The sequence below is a fragment of the Alligator mississippiensis genome, chromosome 4 (assembly GCF_030867095.1).
Source record: "Alligator mississippiensis isolate rAllMis1 chromosome 4, rAllMis1, whole genome shotgun sequence".
NCBI lineage: Eukaryota > Metazoa > Chordata > Crocodylia > Alligatoridae > Alligator > Alligator mississippiensis.
The window spans coordinates 235,537,079-235,558,009 of NC_081827.1; the positions used below are offsets into that span (position 1 = coordinate 235,537,079).

The window sequence follows — 20,931 nt, forward strand, 5'->3', positions numbered from 1 at the left end:
AGGTCTGGGCCTTCCCCAGGCAGGACTGTGTGTGTGTGTGCATGTGTGTGGGTGGTGCCTGGAGGTTATGGTGCTTCCTACCCACCGTTCACCAGGAGAATCCTTGGCCCTGGCATTTCCTGGGCCTGCCACACCACCAGCAGTCCCACCAGGCCTGCCGACCCTGGCAGGGTGCAGTTTTAGTGGTCATGCCCAGGACCTGGGGCCTCCTCCTTCCCCACAGCCCCAGCCTATACCTTCAAGTTTATCCTAGCACAGAAGCTCAGCACAGACATGTTCTTTTCCTGCTGGCTGGTGATGCAGTGAGTGCTGCCTCCAGCTCAGAGAGCAGGGCACTAACTGGTTTAAAAAAATAAAATGGAAATAGATGCAGATGGAGTAAGGAGTGCACCACTCACTCTGTCTGCAGGTGGAGCTTGAGGAACCCCAGCAATGGCAGGTTCACCTTCATGAACACCAGCTGTTCCAGCAAACCAGGATCCAAGGAGGTGTAGTGGGGTGTCACAACATCTCCCACAATGCTGAACACCCTCTTGCTTGGAACACTGGTCGGTGGACAGGACAGGTGTTCCCAGGCAACCATGGCCATATCCTGCCACATCTGGCTGCACATTGCCCAATAGGCCAAGAGGTTGCAGTAATGAACAGCACGAGCCTCTGGTGGCTGGGGGGGCATGGTGGCCCCAGGAGCATGGCAGAAGTGTGGCAGTGGTAAGCAGGGGAGCTCCCACAGATGCTGCCGGTGCTGTTGGCGGTGGGGGTTCAGGGGTGGCAAGTGCCAGCCAAGGGTCGGCGACCACCCACAGCCACTGCTGGTGCTGGCAGCCAGCACCGGCAGCCAGCTGTTGGTGGCGGGGTGGCGAGCAGCGACCGCCTGCAGGCACTGCCAACAGTGTTGGTGGCACCTTTTTTCAAGGGGTGCACCGCTATGCTCAGGGTGTGCACATGGTTGCAGTCCAGCGGCTCCACATGCGGCGGCTCCACATCCTCAGCGAAGGCTTGGCACTACTTGCCCAAGGCTGGAGACTGATGTATCTGGACCCCAACATTGAAGCCATGCCCTTGGCCCACATTGGCAGTGGCTGGCATGGAGGAGACTGGCTGGTGCTCAGAGTGCTGGCACGGGAAAGTGGATCACCCTCTTCCATGTCCCCTCACCTCTGCCCTTCTGCCTCCCTGACTCTGTTGACCAGCACCTCTGTCCAGTGATCAAGGGTTTTGGTTCTGCCAGTGCACATGCTCCCCTTTGCCCTTGGGTTACACATGCCCACCATGTGGACTGTACTGGACCACAATGGATCCAGCCACCTCGTGTTGCCCTCCTTCAGCCACTTCACCAGTGCCTGCATGTCTGGTGACAGCAGCTTGCCCCAGCCAGGAACATTGATCCCCTGGAACTTCTCCATTTGGATCTCCAGTTCTCTCACTGCAGGGATCATCTGGCTAAGGAGGGCATTGGCAGCACTGAGGGTTTCAGTGGCCTTGAGGAAGGGCTTGAGAACCACCAAGATCTGGGAGATGGTATCCCACTCTGCTTTGTTAAGGGGGTCACTGATCCCAATCTCCACAACCAAGGCCATCTCATGGATGGCCTTCTGTTGCTCCACCAGCCTTTTGAGCATCAGGTATGTGGAGTTCCACTGAGTCTCCACACCTGTATGATTTCATGCTGAGGGATGTTCAGCTCTGCCTGTTTCTCCCACAGCATCTTGCCCCACTTGGTGCTGCAGTGGAAGTAGCCCACCACCTTCCTGCATTTTGAAATCAGCTGGGTGGTAGTGACGGCACTATTACCAGCAGCCCTGTCCCCCTCCAAGGCATCCCTGACTATGAGGTACAGCTTGTGTGCCACACAGCAGATGTCAACAAAGTTGGCATCACAGATGGCCTTGACCATACTGGCCCCACTGTTGGTGACCATGAACCCACAGGTGAGCTCGCCCTGCCCTATGAGCCACCCCTGCACCATGCAGTTCATGGCCACCATGATCTCCCTTGCCATGTGGGGCTCATCCATTACCTCAGCTTGAAGAAGAAACTAGCAGTGGCCTGACTGATCTCACCAGTGCCCTGTGAGGGAGAGGTAGGAATGATCTCCACCCTGGCTGCTCCAGATGTCCGAGGTGAAGTGCCGGGCTACCTGCAGCCCTGGCTCATGTAGCTCCTCCCTCAAGTACTCCCTGCATGCCTCATACACGGAGGGTACCACCATACTGCTAAAGGAGGTGCTCATGGACACTGGGTAATATGGGGCCATGAGCATCATGAGCCACCTGAACCCTGGCTGCTCAACTAAGGAGAATGACTGGCCATCCAGCGCAAACGTCTCCCCAAAGCTCTGGGTGACCTCACTCACCCTTGCAAGGCCCCCCCCCCTTTGTCTGCAGCTTTTGCCCACCGCTCCAAGGTGGCCTGCCTTTGCTTTGGGGGTACAGGGGATTTGGAGTGAGAGGGGGGACTTCCCTTTGAGCACACTCCCACTGGTGCCAGGCTGAGGAGGAAGAAGGGTAGGGGCTCCTGAGATGCAGCAGCATCGCCATGGTGGTGAAGTGTTTCACCTCCTTCCCCGGCTGATCTGCCTTCAGCAGTGCTGACAGATAGCATACTTAGGATCATCTGCCACCTCAAAATGATCCCACACTACACTACCCCCCAACACACTTCTGGCTTGATGGTGGGGATCCTGCCTTATTCCCCTCCTCAGCAGGCAGAGGCACAACAGGAGGAGGAGCTGACTCAGCTGAGCCACTTGCCTCCACAACCTCAACCTCCTCCAAGGTGCTTTCCAGAGAAGGAGAACTGGATCTAGGGAAACTTTGAGGGGTGTGGAGCACAAACTCAGATTCCCCCTTGTTCCCCAGAATTTCTTTTGCTAGGGCGGTCAGGTCCCCTTGTTCCAGATCCAGCTCACCCTCTGGCAGAGGGAGGCTTAAGCTGGGAGATGAAATTGGGGTGGAGGAGACTGTCATTCTGCTGCTGGTGCCTATTTATGGTGTTAGGAGAGGTGGTGCAGGTGCAGGGACAGGTACTGCTCCCATCTCCTTGCTTCCACTGGCAGCAGAAGACTCACTGCTTCCAGGAAAGAGGATGCACCTCTTTTTTGGGGGGAAGGGGGAAACTTGCAGCCCTAGCTCTCCCTCTACCTCCTCTCCCTCTCCTGACAAAAGACCTGGCACTTGCCTTTCCAGCACACTTCATATTACTCTTTCCTGTGCTGGAAAATGTGTCTGTGTGTGTAACTAACTAATAATATCTCTTCTTCTTCTTCTTCTCCTTCTCTGATGTATGACTGTGTCTGAGTTCTTCTTCTGTGTTGTGTTTACTGTTGTGTATGTAACTATAACTAATAATAACTATATATAATCTCTTCTTCTATGACTGCCTGACTTCTTTTGTGTTGTGTTTAATAATCTCTGACTTCTATGACGTGTGTTTGTGTGTAAATGTGTGTAATGTATGTGCTTTCCTGCACAGTGATGGATCACACTGCCAGGGAAAACACCTTTCAGATGCTGTTGCTTAGGCAGAAACAGCTCACCAAAAGCACAGAAAGGCTGCAGACAGAGTCTTATATGCTGTTTCCAGATCCCTCCACCAGAGTACTGTAATTGGAAGGGGACTCAGGGAAAGATCACAGTCACTAGCCAGCTAGAGATATCAGTCTTTTCCCCTCTGCTCTCCCTCCCTCTTCTCAGTTTCTGTTCCCCTGAAAGACTGCCTTCTGAATATCCAAACCTTTTCTGAATCAATTCAAAAGTTTTTTTGCTTCTCCGAATTCAATTCAGATTTCGCGATTTGGCCTCCGAATTGGGCTGAATCTTCTCTGTATCAAATTGCGGACCAAAGCGTCACATACCCCTATTAGTTCACGTATAAGGTGTGAACCTAATCTTCCTTCTACTTTACATCTACTAGCCATCAATGCATTTATTTTTCATTTACACCAACGTAACTTTCAGGAGAGCCATACCCTGTATCAGAAAACACATGACATTTCATACAGTTGGGGAAATTATCGGCTGAAAAATACCTCTTTTAGTATCTACTTTTAGGTTTTTGTGTGTTTTTACCTATTTCCCTCAAAAGAATATGCATTCTAGGATGTTTTTAAGGTTAGTAGTAGCATTATGAAAGGAAGGTCTGAGGCAGTTAAATACAACCAGACTTCACTAATGCTATTTGTTTTGTTGTGCTTTAGATAAAATATCTACCACTCTCCTTGTTGGGAAGGGAATATATTAGATCAGAACATGCCATATCATAGGACATATTCATGGCAATTTTTATTTCATGAAGAAGAAAATTAGTATGTCTTAAGTGGCAATAGCAGTTGAATTGCATGTTATATTAGTGCTAGTGAGGAATTCATGGGATTTCTCTAGACTGTTTTAATCAGTCAGAGTCACAGCAATATCCATCTGTTTGCAATTTCTTTACAGGTTAGAGAGGTAGGTGTCAATGGAAAAGATTTATTTTTTTTCCTATTAGTAAATCAGCAATTTTACTGGACAAAGCAGTGCCACATCCATCACTGATAAAGGATTGTTTGTTCAAAGCCAGCTTTTTGTGCCTTTTCTGCTTTAAGGAGCTGACATCAAGGGAAAGGATTATTTTATGATCTCTGTAATCGAGTTCTCTTCTCTTGCTTTCCAGTTTCAACACCACTGATAGCATGCTAGTTATAGTTTGACAGGCACTTGGTATTCTTGTATTTGCCAGTCATTTGTATAGTCTTTTTGTACTTAGTATTCCTTATGATTTCAGGGTAGATTGAGCTGATTTGGGTTTTACATCAGTGTGACCTCAGTGAGCACACTCACAATTTATACCTGTGTCATGTCAGAATTAGATCCTTGATTTTTAAAAAATGCTTTAAAATTAGAAGATATAAGTATTTGTAAACACACTGTTATCAGCCTAAAATTATAGGGGCATGGTATCCATGCTGAGATCATTGTTACTGCTATTATCATCCACTTCTGGTCACTGTTCAGGAAAAATAAACAGTTCTTGAAAAACAGCATGACATGATCCCTGGTCACCAAACTAAGGCTTCAATTCTGCAATTGACTCTAGGAGGTAGAATCGTTTTCCCCTTGGGTATCCTGCCTCGAGATTTTGGTTTAAGTAAATGATGGAAGAAACATAAAGGCCCTGTTCTTCCTTCTCACTTCACTTAATATCAGACAACTTGATAAATCTGCATTAAAATGTCAAGGGACTTGATTTTTGATTCTCATTTACACTACTGGGAATCCAAAGTAACATCATTAAGCCAATAGATTTAACACTAGTGTGAGTGGGATTAGAATCATTCCCAGAAACTGTTGTACAGATTAAAAGAATGTAAAAATATGCCTGAGGCACAAACAGAAATATTAGGCATAAAGTACATGTATAGCATTTAGATAGCACTCAGTAATTGCTGACTAATTATTATTAGCGATTGCTAATAATCAGTTAGCAATTGCTAAATGATTATCAACTAACTCATCCTGACACCATCCGTGTAAGTTCAGTAAACAAGTTACAGTATTCATCTGAAAGCTAGGAAGAGTTTGAAGCTCTGACACCTTATGAGAAATGTGTCATAGTAATGCAAAATAAATTATGCTAAATAAACTTAAAATGTTCCTTAAAATGTCAGAGCTGTCAGATAACAGCAACACGAGAAAGCAAGGCCTGGGACTGTGGAATATGTGGCTTCCTGTCCCATGCTCCATCCATCAGACCTGCTGCATATTGGGTACCTGTACACATGCTCCAGGGGTGGGAGGGCAGCACTTTAATTAGAGCAGCTCCAAGAGCCACTCTAATTAAAGCACCGCTGCATCTCATGTATCAGCATCCCCATGCTTAAAAACAGTGGTGGGGGTGCTTGAACTAAAGTTCATTTGACAAGCTTTAGTTCAAGTACCCCCTCCACCATTTCTAAGCATGGGGACGCTGATACACGAGATGCAGGAGGCTGCTGGAGTACGGTAATTGCCACACTCCAGCAGACTTGATTAATCAAGTGTATAGGCACCCATCAAGTTTAGGCTTTCTCATTTTTCTGACTTCATTCCAATTGTGTGCAAAAGACTCTTTGGTGTTGAACTGACATGTTTTGAGGAGATGTGATGCCTTGGTCACAGAAGCATTCATCAATAAAGGTAACACTTCAGTGGAAGTGATTTCAGAGCCAAGGAAGGAGTCAGTTATAGTTCTGCATAAGGGATGCAAGAAAAACCTACAGATATTATCCCAGAATGATTTTGAGATAACTGGGGTAAATCTATGCCACTGTTACATACACATCTGCAACTAAAAGCCATATCCTATTCATTTGTCAAGAAAGTAAGAAAATATGATAGTGTTTCCAACTGTTGCCTTCTTTTTACTGTTGTCCACTAAAATATTAGCTGTTTCCAGAAAAATATGAAAAAAATATTCTACAGTATATTCTATGACCCAAATACAGCACCCTAAAGTAGGCCCTGTGGGAAGAACATGTTTAGTTCATTTAAAAGATAAATGGTTTCCAGCTCTGCTGAACCATATACTCTGTCAATCTAGAATTTGTTAAGTGCTTCCAATCCACATGATATATTTAGCAAAAGATATATCTTAGCAATAGAAGACCAGTGAAGCCCAAGCCATAAAACCAACCAGGAAGAGGTCTGAGTTATCTGCCATGAATAATATTTACATTCAATCAGAATATCAAGTATAGATTACATTCCTCTCCTACCAGGACTGTGCCATTTTTTTGCTTAAGCAATCACTTTGCCATCATGATTTTTAGGAGATAGTAACAACAACCCAGTCTCCAAACAAATAATCTATGGTGGACAGAGGCACTGTAATTTTTTATGGTGACCGAACTGAGAGCCAGATTCTTTTTTTGTAATTTCCAAGCCCCTTTAATTGAATAGTTACCACACCACTTTTAAAAGGAGCAGTCCCTGTTTTCATAAATGTGGCAGCATTGCAGTTTTGTTAAATGCTCATAAGACACTTAAAATTAAAAGTAACTGACATTGGACCAAAATCCTGGCTTCATTAAAGTCAAGCTGGAGTTTTGCCATTATATATTATAAATAAGGGCAGAGCAAGTCATAGGGAGGAGGAAGGAATTACAGGTGTTATAAAAAGGGTATAGCTTGGGGTGGGGGTGGGGGTTCAGGACTTGTATATGAAATACCCGGACTCTCTGTAACCACAGTGTTAAATATTGGCAGGGTCAAATTAATCCATTGGTTTCCAAGATTTAAATTGGCTCCCAAGGTGGTTACCATGCGAGTTAGAAAGAGACCTTAAAAACTACGGTCCTGTTGTTTTTGTTCAGATTTTAAAGAGTTCAATGCAATTTTCATTAGGACAATGGTTTAACAGAGACTTGCTTACTATACCAAGCTTACAACACACTTCTGTATTTTTTTGGATGAAATAAGTTCCAAAATAAATATGTACCTTATTAGAGATGTTTTCATTTGTTAGGAGAAATCAAGAGTGGGAGATACCCCTATGAACACTAAGAAATATCTTCCAAACTCTCTGAACTATAATCAGTGTGACTTATAACAAATCATTTGAATTATTAAAAAGTAACCCTCCCATTATTTTTTTTACTTGCTGAATAACTGCACTTATTGCACAAAGTTCCATAAATCTAGAATTTGACATATATTATTAGACTCTTAGTTCATCGAGTTTAAGAGTCTTTCTCCAGTAATGGCTAATATTTCCAAAATGTTTAAAAGCACCATAATGCCTCTGATTAACCTGTCTCTGTTTTTGAAAATAGGACCAGAGAGGCTGATTCTCTTGACCTGCAGTTGTCTGATGCCCAAAAATCATATTTTTAGGGTGACTATTTACTTTGGGTTGTCCTGGAAAATTCTTGCTCCTCTGAAAATAATAAAGGCCTGGCTTTCTAATCTAACATCTATACAAGAGGATAATAGCATTAATTCCTAGTGTACCTGAAAAATAGCCTTACTTGACCATGTAAATGCCCATTCAAGTAGAAAAATATAAATATCCTAGTATAACCAGTGAGAATAAGAGCCAAAAAGTTAATACATTGCTGTCCAGACTAAATCACTTGAATGTGATTACGATATTACGCAGAATTGTATAAAATTGTTATTGAGAACATTTAATGTGCTTCTGTGATATGAAAAGATTCATTAGTAGTCTCCAAAAAAGCACAGTTCATATAATTTCTTGTCTTTCATATGTAAAGTAACTCATTTTTATGTGTTTACTGCTGAAAACAATGTAATTGTAATTTTAGACCATTTACTACTTGAATTAAATGAAAGGAGAACGTCTGTAAAATATTCAAATCTAAGCAATTTTTCCTTTGGGAAAAAAAAACATTATGGATCTTTTTTTGAAGAAATATTATGAATTTTCTCTATGCCTAACTATTACAGTTCTGATGGCGCCTGCATCAATATCTCATAGAATGAGACAGGAACACTGCAGACAGGATCTGGCTTGATCTAACTCAGTATGTATATATCAACCTGTCTAAACCGGGAAAGGGCTTGAGGGCCCTTGAGCCATCAGATAAGAATGCTGTTTTTTTATTAATTTTTCAGTCACTCATGGCATCAAGAAAAAGTAGAATATATTGCCAGCTTTTCAATGCAGAATCAAATTTATTTGTCCAATACATCTCCTGAAAACTCTATCCTCACGTTCTTTGTGCAATTGCTGATGTAATATAATTACAAAGTTAAATACAGTGTGATAACAATAGAAATTAGGACACAAAGGAAAAGATGCATGCTTAGATTTGAATTATAGTTAGGAGAAGATGAAACTGTGTAACAACTAGCTATAATCAGGTTAACTGACTTGCCTAGAGCATTATGTGACAGGGTCATACTTATTGCCTCTTTTGTAAACAGCAATGTCACAGAGAGCTGCAGGAAAAGTTCTTCTAGGAATATGAAAGAGATGACTAACATGGACTGCTGCAAGGGGCATAGAAAGAAGGATAACAACAAAGAAGGGACAAAGTCTCTGTGAGAAGGGGCAGAGCACAAAAAGAGAGGGGCTGGAGCCCCAACATGCAATTTTAAACTAAATCTTTAAACCAAAGGTTTAAACTAAAGTAAAGCCAGTAAAACTTGTTGAAGATAGGAACAATAAAGCAGGGAAATCATTCCTTTGTGGAGGCCCCTATCCATGCAGACTACAAAAAAGTGGTAAATGAATATCACAAGGAGAGAGGAACTCCATGGCCAACATTACTTATATTCATTTCCGTTAAATATTTCAAAGTGGATGCCTTGAAAATTCTCATTGAAAATCTGTAGAAAAGTTTTTTAAAAGATAACAATCTATTTTTCTTTAAGGACTATTTCTTCTGCAAAGTTCTTTACGTTTGTTTCCTCCTTGCTCTGTCTCAGTACTTTCCTTGCATCTGCTCAATTGTCCCTCATGGCATACCTGGTACGATAACACTTAACTCCTCAGAACAAAGACCTTATCATTCTGCCGACCTCAGTGGAGTTCAGGTCATGAGGCTTGACTTTTCACTTAGAGTGGAGTGGCAGGATGGTGGCCAGGGCAGTGGAGGAGGAACATCAGATATTGGACACTGTCCTGGCCCTGGCAGTCACCTTCATGCCACCCACTCCCCTTGCCCTAGCCCCGACTGTCCCCTGGCAGCTGCCCACCACCCAGCAGAGGGCTCCCCACCATGGGCCTGGGCTGAGATGCAACAGTTCCTTCACTGGCCAGGAGCCCTTTCTCTGGCCCCACCCTGGGGGCCCTGCCACTCACCCCAGCTCCATGTGGCCTCAGAGCAGGGAAGGGGGACCTGCCACAGCAGCTGACACTCCAGGCGCCAGAGGTCCTCCTCCTGCTGCAGCTCCTATGCCCAGGCCTCATGAAACAGCTCCCCTTGGGCTTCACAACTGTTATGCAGCATGCAGGCTGAGACAATGCCCTGGGGGATGTTGGCCTATGAAACCACAAGGTGGGCAGTGAAGGTGTGCCAGTGTGCCTTCAGGCACCCAAAGGCACACTCCACCAGCGTGCAGGTCCAGCCCAGGCACTGACTGAAGTGTGCCTGGTGGGGGTTTAGCTGGCCAGTAGGGCCACATGAGCCAGGGGAGGGGTGGGTAGGCAAAGTCCCCAGTGGGGAGGAGCAGGACCACCACCATATCCAGCTTGAGGTTCAGCACTCCAATGTGAAGTGCCCACTCCCCACCAGGGCTGGCAGGGCAGAGTTGCAGAAGATGTGGGCATCATGGGCACTGACTGCCCAGCCGGTGCTTATGTTCACGAAGGCACCTCAGTGGTCAACAACAGCCTGGAGTACGACAGAGTAGAAGCCCAGCTGGCTGTAGTAGGGGCAATCACCACGGGTTGTCAGGTGATGAGGATGTGGGTCCCATCCAGGGCCCCAATGTACTTGGGGAAGCCCAGGGCATGGAACCCTGCCACCACCTCCAGGGGGTCAAACACATGGAGCATGGTGTACCCCTGCATGTCCTGGAGGGCACTGCACAACTCCAAGACAGCCTCCCCAGCAGTTGCCTTGCCCACACTGAAGAGATGGCTGATGTAGTGACAGCTGGCAGGCATGGCCAGCTTGAGCAGTGCAATGTCCATCCACATATCTGTAGGGAGGGACTGCTGCATGCTGGTATCCTGCCTGCCACTCCAGGTGCAGGTGGGGCTGGTCAAGGAGGTCCTGGAAGGTGGCCCAGGTCATCCAGAATGCATGTTCTAGTGGTCTGGATGATATGCAGCCCCAGGCCTGGCTGACCAGGTGGGCCAACAAGTGGCAGGGTTGGAGACCCAGGACAGCATGGATGAACCCCAGTGGTAGTGTCCAGGAGCACATTGCCAGCATCCCTGCTGGGGTCTGGGTGGCAGCAGCACAGTGGCAGGGGGCCTGGGACAATGTGGTGAGCCAGGTGGGGTGGCCTGATGGGGGGCCATCAGGGCCAAGACTGCCTTGGGCCAGGTGGCCACCCTGTGGCAAGCCAGCAGGGTGAGCATAGTGGTGAGCAGAAGCCCAAGGTGGTGGACATCGTTCCCAGAGCCAGTGGCTGGAGCAGCCATGGCATGGTGGGGACAGGATGAGGTGACAGCTGCCGTGTACTGCAGCCACACTCTGCATGCTGCCCTAGGCCAGGAAAGCAGGTGATTCAGGAGCAGCATGTGGGGCTGCCTTTTAAACATGGCCACCAGCTGCAGGCAACTGTGGCTAGAGCTTCCAGCTCCCCGCAGTGGTGGTAGGGGACCAGTACAGGGCTGGAGGGGATGGGAGCAGACTGGTGCCATGAACAGCAAATCTACTCCTGCTTCCCCACACATGTAAATGCCTGCCCATGGTGGGTTTATTCTAAACTCACCCTGTAGCATTTGCACATGTAGACACTCCCCTTGAGTAGTAAAAGGATTATACAGATTAATTTCTATTTCCTCTCATACTTATGCACTTCAGAAATCTGACTTGGATTCAGCATCACAACTGCTACATCCTAGAACTGTGTTGTTTTAATGATGCTCTCAAAATATTAGATCTCATTGTATTTAAGTGTACAAATAAATGGATTAAAATCTCAAGTACGCTGTTTTGAAAGCTTTCCACTTGAAAACCTAGAAATTTCTTGAACTATGTACTGCTGGAAACAAATAATTAGGCCTTTAATGTGATGTGAGTCATCAGATTGTCTTCTCTTATAAAATCATATGCTTCAGAGAAACCAGAAAGAGCCTCCTGGGTCCGTGAGTCCAGCCTACTACTGTCACATAGGGAAGCATACCATAAACTTACCAAGCTCCATCTTAACACCAGTTGCCCCCTTTTTAAGGTTCCTAATGTTGGTGGCTTGTAGTTAATCTGTGATCAAGTAATTCATTCAAGCTCTTCTTTTCTTCACGCATTTTCATTTGATGAGCTCCTATGTTATGGAAGAAGTCACTTTTATTAGTTCCTGAATTCCTCAGAATTATTAGTTCCTGAATGTCACTACTTCTCTAGTACTTAAGTCTCCATCACAATTTCTTCCTGTGAAGATTTCTAAAAATATCAATTTTGGTGAGCAGCCTTTCATACTGTATTTTGCTAATGATCATTTCCTGAGAGAGGAGACAGCACATCGCTTTGCTCTCAAAATACCTCCCTTTGGCAGATGCACTGACTAGTTTCAGCAGCAGGAAGGCTCCCAAACTCCAAATGGCCTTGCACTAAACAGTAGTGAGAGAGTCAGTAGAAAAGGGAGAGCAATTATATTATTCTTTCTACATCGCTTAGCATCTGATAATATCAAGCCCAACAATAAGTAATAGTAATGCTGATGCAAAATATTTTATTACCAAATTAGCTGGAGTCTAATATAAACAGTTAGAGTAGGTTATCTTTCAGTAGCTATGCATTGTATCTAACTGCTAGCATCTGAGTCACTATGGATGTCTGTACATGAGCCCAGGGGCTGCTCCAACACACCATAATAACAGCTCGTCGGAGCTGGAGAGTGGCAATTACCATGCTCCAGCCAGCCTGCACATCTCGTGTATCAATGTCCCCATGGTGCTTCAAAATGACAGTGGGGGCACTTTAACTAAAGTTCGTTCCATGGCCCCCTTGCCATTTTGAAATGTGGGCATGCTCATACACAGAAAGCTGCTTCCACCCCCACCCCCAGAGCTCGTGTAAAAACAGCCTGTGACTCCAATCCTGTGCCTGTTTATGCAGGTGGACTAGAGCCAAAATTAGGGAAGGGGAGCATTTCTGCAAGACAACTGACACAAAAGGCAGAGAACCCAGGCTGTGGTTCTCAATGTAGTCGATATAAAGCAAAACTCTACAGAAAAGCACAGGCTGGTTTCTAATTTTCTGCCCTCACCAGTCATTGCCTCATACATGTAGTCCTTGTAGTGGACCGCATCAGGTTATTGTCTAGCTGTTTTAATTGCTTCCATGCTAGGTCCATGGGCTGTGTTTTTTAGCAAGCCTGGGTCCTGGGTCTATTGAAGTCTCAGAATAGGAAAACTCTCATTGACATCTCTACCATCTCTTTCTCATTTCATGCCATGTCTTCTGGAAGGCTTTTAAAGAATTGGTATTGTAGAGTGTATTATATCCAACAGTTCTTCACCTTATCTGTTACAGCAGGGGTGTTAAACATATGGCTCATGGTCCAAATGGAGCCCGCAGAGGCACTCTATCTAGAAGTTAAGGCACAGCCATCAGAAATTAGGGGGTGTGGCTGGGAGGAGTGGCCTGCCATAGAATCTGGGGTTCTTGTGCCCCAGTGGACATGGCGGTCAGTAGCAGGAAAAGGCTGACACAGACCCACTTGCCCTCCGGACATGGCACCTATTGCTACTGTTGTGGCCCTACCCCCCTGACCCTGGGGCTGCAGGGGGAAGTGGAGCTGCCACCACAGCACAAGGCACGCAGCAGTGGGAGCTCCATCTCCCAACACAAGGCATGCAATAGGAGCTGGAACTGCCCTGTGCTGGAGCTGCTACCTCCATCACCACCACTTCTGCATGCTCCTGATCAGAGCCACAGCAGCTGTCACTACCACTGCTACCTCTTTGTGCCCCAGGCTGAATTCAGCTCGCAAGGAGCCCCCAGTCTAAATCCATCCTGGGGCACAAAGAGAACTTGACACCTCTCCATTAGGGATTAGTAATAAAACACTTACCAATAGTGTAACCATCAATGTCTCTGAGTTCTCTGCTGCTGCCTGCAATGCAAGACATAATCTCCATATGGTGTTAAGCAGAATCCCTGCAAAATGCATAAAATATAGTAATGAAGGTGCCAATTACTTGAAAATGAATTTAAAAATATTTTTTCAGGAGCTTTTAAGCATGCAAATATACTCTTTTTTTCTTTGAATGTTGAATCACTTCAATATTCACAGAAAATGAACATGAGAGCACTGGCGATGTGTAGGGGGTGCACGCAGGTGCATGTGCACCCCCTGAGCATGGCGGTGCACCCCCTGAGAAAAGGCACTGCTCATACTGTCAGTAGCACCTGCGGGCAGTCGCCCCTTGCCGCCAACACCGCCGACGGCACCTGCAATTGCCGCTGGCTGCTGCCAACACTGCCAGTGGTGTCTGTGGGCGGTCGCTGACCACTGGTCAGCATTCGCCATGCCCTCCTCCCCCTCCACTGCTGACAGTGCTGCAGTTGCCTGCAGCAGCTCCCCACTTGCCTCCACCATGCTCCTGTCGCTGCCAGTGTCACCGCCACTTGCAGGAACTCGTTGTGCCCACCAGCCTCTGGAGGCATGCGGCATTCATGCATGAGAATACAAGCAGAGAGGGAACAGATTCTTTTTATTTTATTTCAGGGACTTCTTTACTTTGAGAACACATGGCCTTGTTCCACATTAATTTTAGGTGGATCCTGAAGCTTTAAACCACTGGATTGTCCACACGTTAATACCTGAAACTAGTTGTAAACACACTTTAGGCAGCTTAAAGTTATGCCACTCGAGGGCAGATTTATCTCTGATCCATATTATTCAGCTTGTGTTCCATTAATGAGTGGCCACTCCCCACATATGAGCCACCCAATTTGCAGTTCTCCAGCATCCCACCCCACCCTCCTGTTCTGTGTGAATAAATTTTCTACTCCCTGAACTCCACTGCCCAGGGGGTGGTTCTGGCACCAAGACTCCCCTCCCACCTCCAGGGGTGTGACCTTTCCACCACCCTTATGGGAGCAATCCCTTGCAAATAGCCTGTAGAGCACATACCAGTTAGCCAGGTGGCAGAACACAGATGGATCCAGGAGTGGGGTCCAGGGGAGGTAGGAGAGAAACAAGGTAGGGAGCTGGGTCGGATCCCCATGAGATGGAGCAGGGGCCTTCATCCCAAGACAGGGGCAGTAGCTCCCCCAAAAGTGCTTTTCCTCACCACTCCCACCTCCCAGCCACCTCAGGAAACACAACAAGCACCCTCCCTCCCCACACCATCCTAAATTTAAATTTATTAAAACAGAAGACCTTCTTTAATTTACTTCCTCTATTTCTTTTTAACTCTTTTTTTTTTTTTAAATTGGTACATCTTTTTATTGTATCCTTTGGTGGCTGACTTCATTTCACCATCCTTCCCCCACCCCCATTTCCTTTCCACCTCCTATTTTATTACCCACCCTATCCCATTAACTCTCTGTCTCCCAGCTTCATGCTCCTGGCCCCCTTCCTCCCACAGCCCATTTCTCACACACTCCCACCTAAAGGAGGGATAGGAGCCTGTCCTGGCTCATCAGTCCTGCAGTGGCAACTCACAGCTGTAGCTCCTAGTCAGGCCCCTGCTCACCAGCCTTCTAGTGGAAAGTCACAGCTGTGCAAGTGGGGGACAGTCAGAGAAGGTTTTTAGCCTTCAGGTGTGACTGCTCCAAACTGAAGCTAGCACTGACACTGATCAACATTTAAGCAACTCAAAATGCAATATGCAACAAGACCCATAGAAACCCTTTAAGCAGAGATTAACAGATGAGCTGGTTTAAGATACTAATTTTTCCCTTGAGAAAGATCTGCAACAGAGATGGATCTGCAACAGAGATGGATAATTTTTTATTTCATATGCACAAAACTAATTTGCATTGTAAATTCCACATTTTTTGCAGAGCTATGTATGTATAGCTGCAAACCTCAAAAGATCTGAAAACATTTAATAAACAAAACACTTAAGCACTAAAGCAGACAAAGGAACTGCTATTATCAGAAAGCAGTTAGCAAATGTACACTCCTTTGAATGTTTGTTAGAGGTTATGATTTCATGTAGGACACCACTGAAGTGAAGAGACACGAGATAGCCTCTTACTAGGAATACCACCCAAAGCAATGCAGAACTTTCTGTGAGAATCAGCTACAGCTAAAGAGATGGTAAACCACATGTCCACCTGGTTATTTTATGGTTAATAAATTAGTGAAAGAACTTAATGATCACATAAGCTAGGTGTTAACAGCTTTGCTTTTGGTGTGACAATGTCACACCCCCACAGCCCTGGGGCTCCACATGCTGTGAAGTGGTTATCTGGACCATAAGAGTGCTTCAGCCCAGGGCCTGCCTGCTGGCTGAAACACCTTCATGCCCCAGCCAGACCCTCTGCAGCACAGGGAGCCTAGTCGGAGCAGCCCTGGGCTGGTGGCCTGGGTCCCCTGCCAGCCTAAGCTGCTCCCACCAGGCTCCATGGGCTGTGCACGAATAAATTCTGGAGCCAATTGCTCTGGAGTTTTTTGCTCCCAGGCGCACATTCAAATGGCATGCCCAGGTGCAAAAACTCTAGCTCAATAAGCCCCAGAGTTTATTCATGAGCATTAATTGCACATGCACATGCATCCACTATGATTTAAATTAGTGCAAATAGTCCTCCATTCAATGTTTGACTTTTCACCCTTGACATTAAGAATAGGAAAAGGATCTGAACAAACTGAAGTTACTCGCTAAATCTACATTTAAATTCAATTAGCTCCTGAAATGCTTTCATCTTCAGATTATTTCTAAGGCTTTGGAAGTCAAGACAGCATGAGCATTAAAAGGGCTAAGCATTTTACCAGTGAAAGGGACTGGCTAGCAAGAGATAGGAGTGGATCCAGAATTTCCCAACAGCAACCCACACTGCAAGTGTTGTTGTACCCCCTGCTCCTAGCCTCCTCTGCCTCCACCAGTGTGGGCAGACCCAGCTGCAGGAGCCTCTGGGGACTTTTTAAAGTCCTTAAAGCAGATGAAAATCCTTGCACCCATCCCCTTCCTGCTCAGAGGCATGCCCTCTCCCCTCTATTGCCCCCATCCCCTGTATGCCACCACTGATTAAGGGGCAGAGAAACTCAAGACCTAGCTGGGCTGAGCATGGGGTGGGCTCAGCTGGAGAGGGGACAGTGGCAACAGGGTGGCTGGAGAGTTTCTTTCATCATGCCTGCTCTTCACCTCCCCAGCTGAGCACAGCCCCCATGCATGGGACACAGATGGCTCTAGTGCTTCCCTGCCCCAGGGACAGTGGGGAAAGGCAGGCAGGGTATAGGGGGGAAGAAGTAGAAAGGGGGCATGCAATAGTGTACTGGGAGGAACTTCCCGTGGTGTTTTTGAATCCAAAAGCGGGGTGTAGATGCACCACTGCACCTCATCTGAATCTGCCTTTGGCAAGAATTCAACAGCTGGGAAAGCAAGCTGGACATTTGTATAAAGAGCAAGGCAGTAAGAAGGGAAGGTGCAATTGGAGGAGATGTAGAGATAGGGAAAACACACCCACATGTCTCTGTAGGTTAAGGGAGTCGTTTATGGGTGGGAAGAAGTTTTGATTATATTCTTATGACAGAGGAAGTGGTGACAGACAGCTTCTAAATCCAGGAGCCAGATTGGGAACAAGGAAAATGGAAAGATGTCAACACCCTTCTATGTTTTCTATGACACACACTTTCTCTCCTACTTCATGACAATTGGGCAGTTTCCCTCTCTCAATTAGATAATCCCTAATACTCCAGTAACAAGACTCCTCAAACCAATGTAATTTTTCTGTTCTCTCCTGACATTTTAAATAAGATGTATGGGCTGGTAGCTGTTTCAAATGTTAAATGATGACCCCCATAGTGTAATATGTCAGAAGAGCCTATCTCTGTAGACATTCTTCTGAATGAGAAATGTCTCACACAAAATGTACTACTAAATGTTAATAGCTCTAAAGCTACACAACTTGTAAATTTATTGAATTGTGTTAACAATGAGGTTAATACTTAAATTATGCCCCAAAATAGTAGTATGCTCATGGGAAGCAAAGGTAAAATAATACTTTGCATGGAAGTCGGCATACAGTTATCATCCTGAGGCTCTTTCTGCAGGGAGGAATCAATCTTGAGCTGGACAGTTTGCTTATAATTGTGTGCGTGGTTGGATCCAAGAACACAGTGCAGACCTAGATTACGGTATAGGACCACATTTAGAGTCTCTTCTTCCAAAGCCATGTGATCACATCAAAATCTAAGCTTATATATATATATATATATATATATATATATATATATATATATATATATATATTACAAATTAAAGTTTCTTGCTCCCACGGTTCCAAGGAAAAAAATGAAACTCCGCTATAAATGAAGTAGCAATAACCTCTGCAATCTGTAGGCAGCAAGAAAGAAAAGTTCTGATGGGTATGATTCACCAAGATCTGGCCCTCATCTCTGTTGCTCTAATCTTCCCTGGACAGAGAAGTAACAAAAGAGTCTCAGGTTCTGACTCACCACTCCAATACTCCAGATTTATGCTGATGTAACTCTGTTGATCTGAATGGAGTGACAGCAGTGTACAGCTGGAACGAAGCATTTGCTGTATCAGGCCCTCATTCTCTTATCTGCTCCTCTAAAAAATAAACTCCATTGCTCCACTGCTGCACATCTCCTGGTTAATACAGGCAGAAACACAGATGGAGTGAAAATGTATTTTTGTCCCTTTCCATAACCTTGAGCACTTTGCCTTGTCATTTTTTTTTTTTTTGTTATTTTCATCCAGTCCAATATGTAATCATATAGTGGCATCACAGAGAAAACCAGATTCATCCAATCACACTTCTGCATTGATAATGGGTTATACATTTGAAGATATTGATCGACTGCATGGAAAAATAAATTGAAGTAATACAGGATTTCGAAAAGCTGCTGACAACAGTCAACTGAGTCTGCAATCTTTTAGAATAGTCCTTTGTTGCTTATTTAGATATTAGAAAAACTGCAGAATAAAAATAACTGTCTCCTCCAGAAAAGCTCCCTCTGTCACCATCTCATTTTAGCCAGGTTGCACTCTATTACTATTGGTGAAAACCTGGTATAGTACAGGCGATGGATTACAGGATACTGAACTAGTTACACTGAACTGAGCCCACAGTGAAATTCAGAAGAAGCATGTTGTGGTTTTTGGGGTACCTTATGGAAAATGCGTAAAGGATTTTAATCCAGTCTCTATCATACTAAACAGAAGCCAACCACAATATTGCTATTAGTTAGTTCAATTGGCTCCTTTATTGGCAGCCATATGAGAAATGTCCAAGACTGAATGGTCATGGAGAACCTCTGATGCCTACAGGTGGACCCTTCCTCCAGGTAAAGTCTGGATACCTCGGCAAGACCATGTGAAGAGAATTGCACTGCGTACCTGATCAGGAGCTAAGTGGATGATATGAGCTTCTATTTTGGCAGCCTAATCCCTTCAATAGTTCCTAAAATTCATTTAGGAAAAAAAAATCCTATTTGATTTCACTGTGACTGCTGGTGCTCAGAGCTATTATTAGGGTTCATTTCAGAAATTTGTCAAAGTGGTGCCTCAGCCTTCCATTGTCCCTCCTGCCTTTCCTAGTCTCTGAATTGAATTTTCCAGAGGCAATGCTTCTTGCCTATAACTGATAATTTTCTATGGGGTATTCTTTCATCTTTCTTTCTCTCATTCATTTTTAAAAATCCTTTTACTTCTCCTTTCTTCCATTTTCCTATTTAGTTATCTCTGATTTCTTCTCCTCTCTTTTTTCCCCTCCCATCTGCCCTTTCTTCCATCCCCTCATCATTTGTCAATACTACCTTGTAAAGTACAATCAATTTATTTATATACTGTTGTTGTTCATTGCCTGAATCACTACCAAGCACATGGTATTCCAGGAGAAGAAAAAGAAGAAAAAAAAGAAAACCACAAGCAGATGAAAGAGAGTGTACAAATGGCTGGATGCCAGGAACCCCTGCCTGCTGTGATGAGTTTCCTTTTTGGCCTTTGCCAAGTCATTTGGGGACAGATCCAGAGCTAGCTGACAAGGCCTAAATAGGTCTTCGATGGAACTAAGGCACATAGAGTGATCAAGAGTAATCCAAATTAATCTTAATCCTGTTCAGAGGCTGCAAAACTGCTTAGGCATCCAGATGTCTCTATGTTAACCTACCTAGACATGCCCAGACTTCAGCTACTGCTCAAGCTCAGAAGAGATCCAAACAAGCTGTTTAAGTCCCACATCATTCTGCTGTGATCCAAAGTGATGGGACATGCCTATACTCTGCTTATACCTGATTCTTTAGATGCACAGTAACTATGTAAAACTGAGTCACTGGGCAGTCAAGACGACAAGATTAGTGCAAGAAAAGCAAGCACGAGTGAGTCTAACTGTACTTGAGTGATCCTGGAAACACAGACAACATCCCAGGACTCCTCCTCCTGCAAGACTGCTCCTCACTAAACTACAGTCACATTCCCTCTTGCTTGTTCTCCATCTGTTTCCATGACTCTTAGCCTTCTGGCACTGAAGCCACCCAGCTTCAACAGAAGGTATGGATATGACCTCCCGCTTAGCCTCTCCCATAACCTGAAAGTTAGAGAACTATCCTAGGAAGAAGATGTGGGTTTAGATCATTTCAATAGGGGAAGACAAACTGGCTTCTTGGGGCAAACATGCTATTATACAACTGGGCAAAAAGTATGCAGAACTAACACCAGCAGCGTTTCAAGAGCGAATGGGGATGCTGTGCTTTATGGCAAATGCAGTTTGGCATCCAAAATTACAGGATTAAGTGCCTCCCTGCTGAGTGATCTGGATTTTGAGAGGATAGAAGTACCTCATTTGCAGTCCTGTGTTAAATTATTAAACTGATACCGGAGAATCGGGAGTTCAGTTTCCAAGTAGTTATCTGTAGGTGCTACCTCACTGAACTACTAGGCAACCTGGATTCCCCCCCCTTGGAAACTCCCAAGTCTTTCCATTCACTGTATAAGAAGCCTAGGCCCCAAAACCTGTCAATTTAGAACATGCCCAAGGCAAGACGTCTACATTCTAGGTATTGCAACATCCAAGTGGAGGCACCTACAAAATCAATTTGGATTCAACCCTCATCTTTCTGCTTCAGTTTGTTCAGTTATCAATTTTAGTAATGACAGCTACATCAAAAAGAGGGTTATCTGGATATTTAATAGTTA

The 20,931-nt window shown here is 45.1% G+C and overlaps 1 protein-coding gene across 6 annotated transcripts in view; it reads left to right on the forward strand.

The window, feature by feature from the left end:
- The window catches only part of LOC102563004 (von Willebrand factor D and EGF domain-containing protein), a 323,208-nt gene that overhangs the window by 236,939 nt on the left and 65,338 nt on the right, over positions 1-20,931 (forward strand). The window lies entirely within an intron of this gene.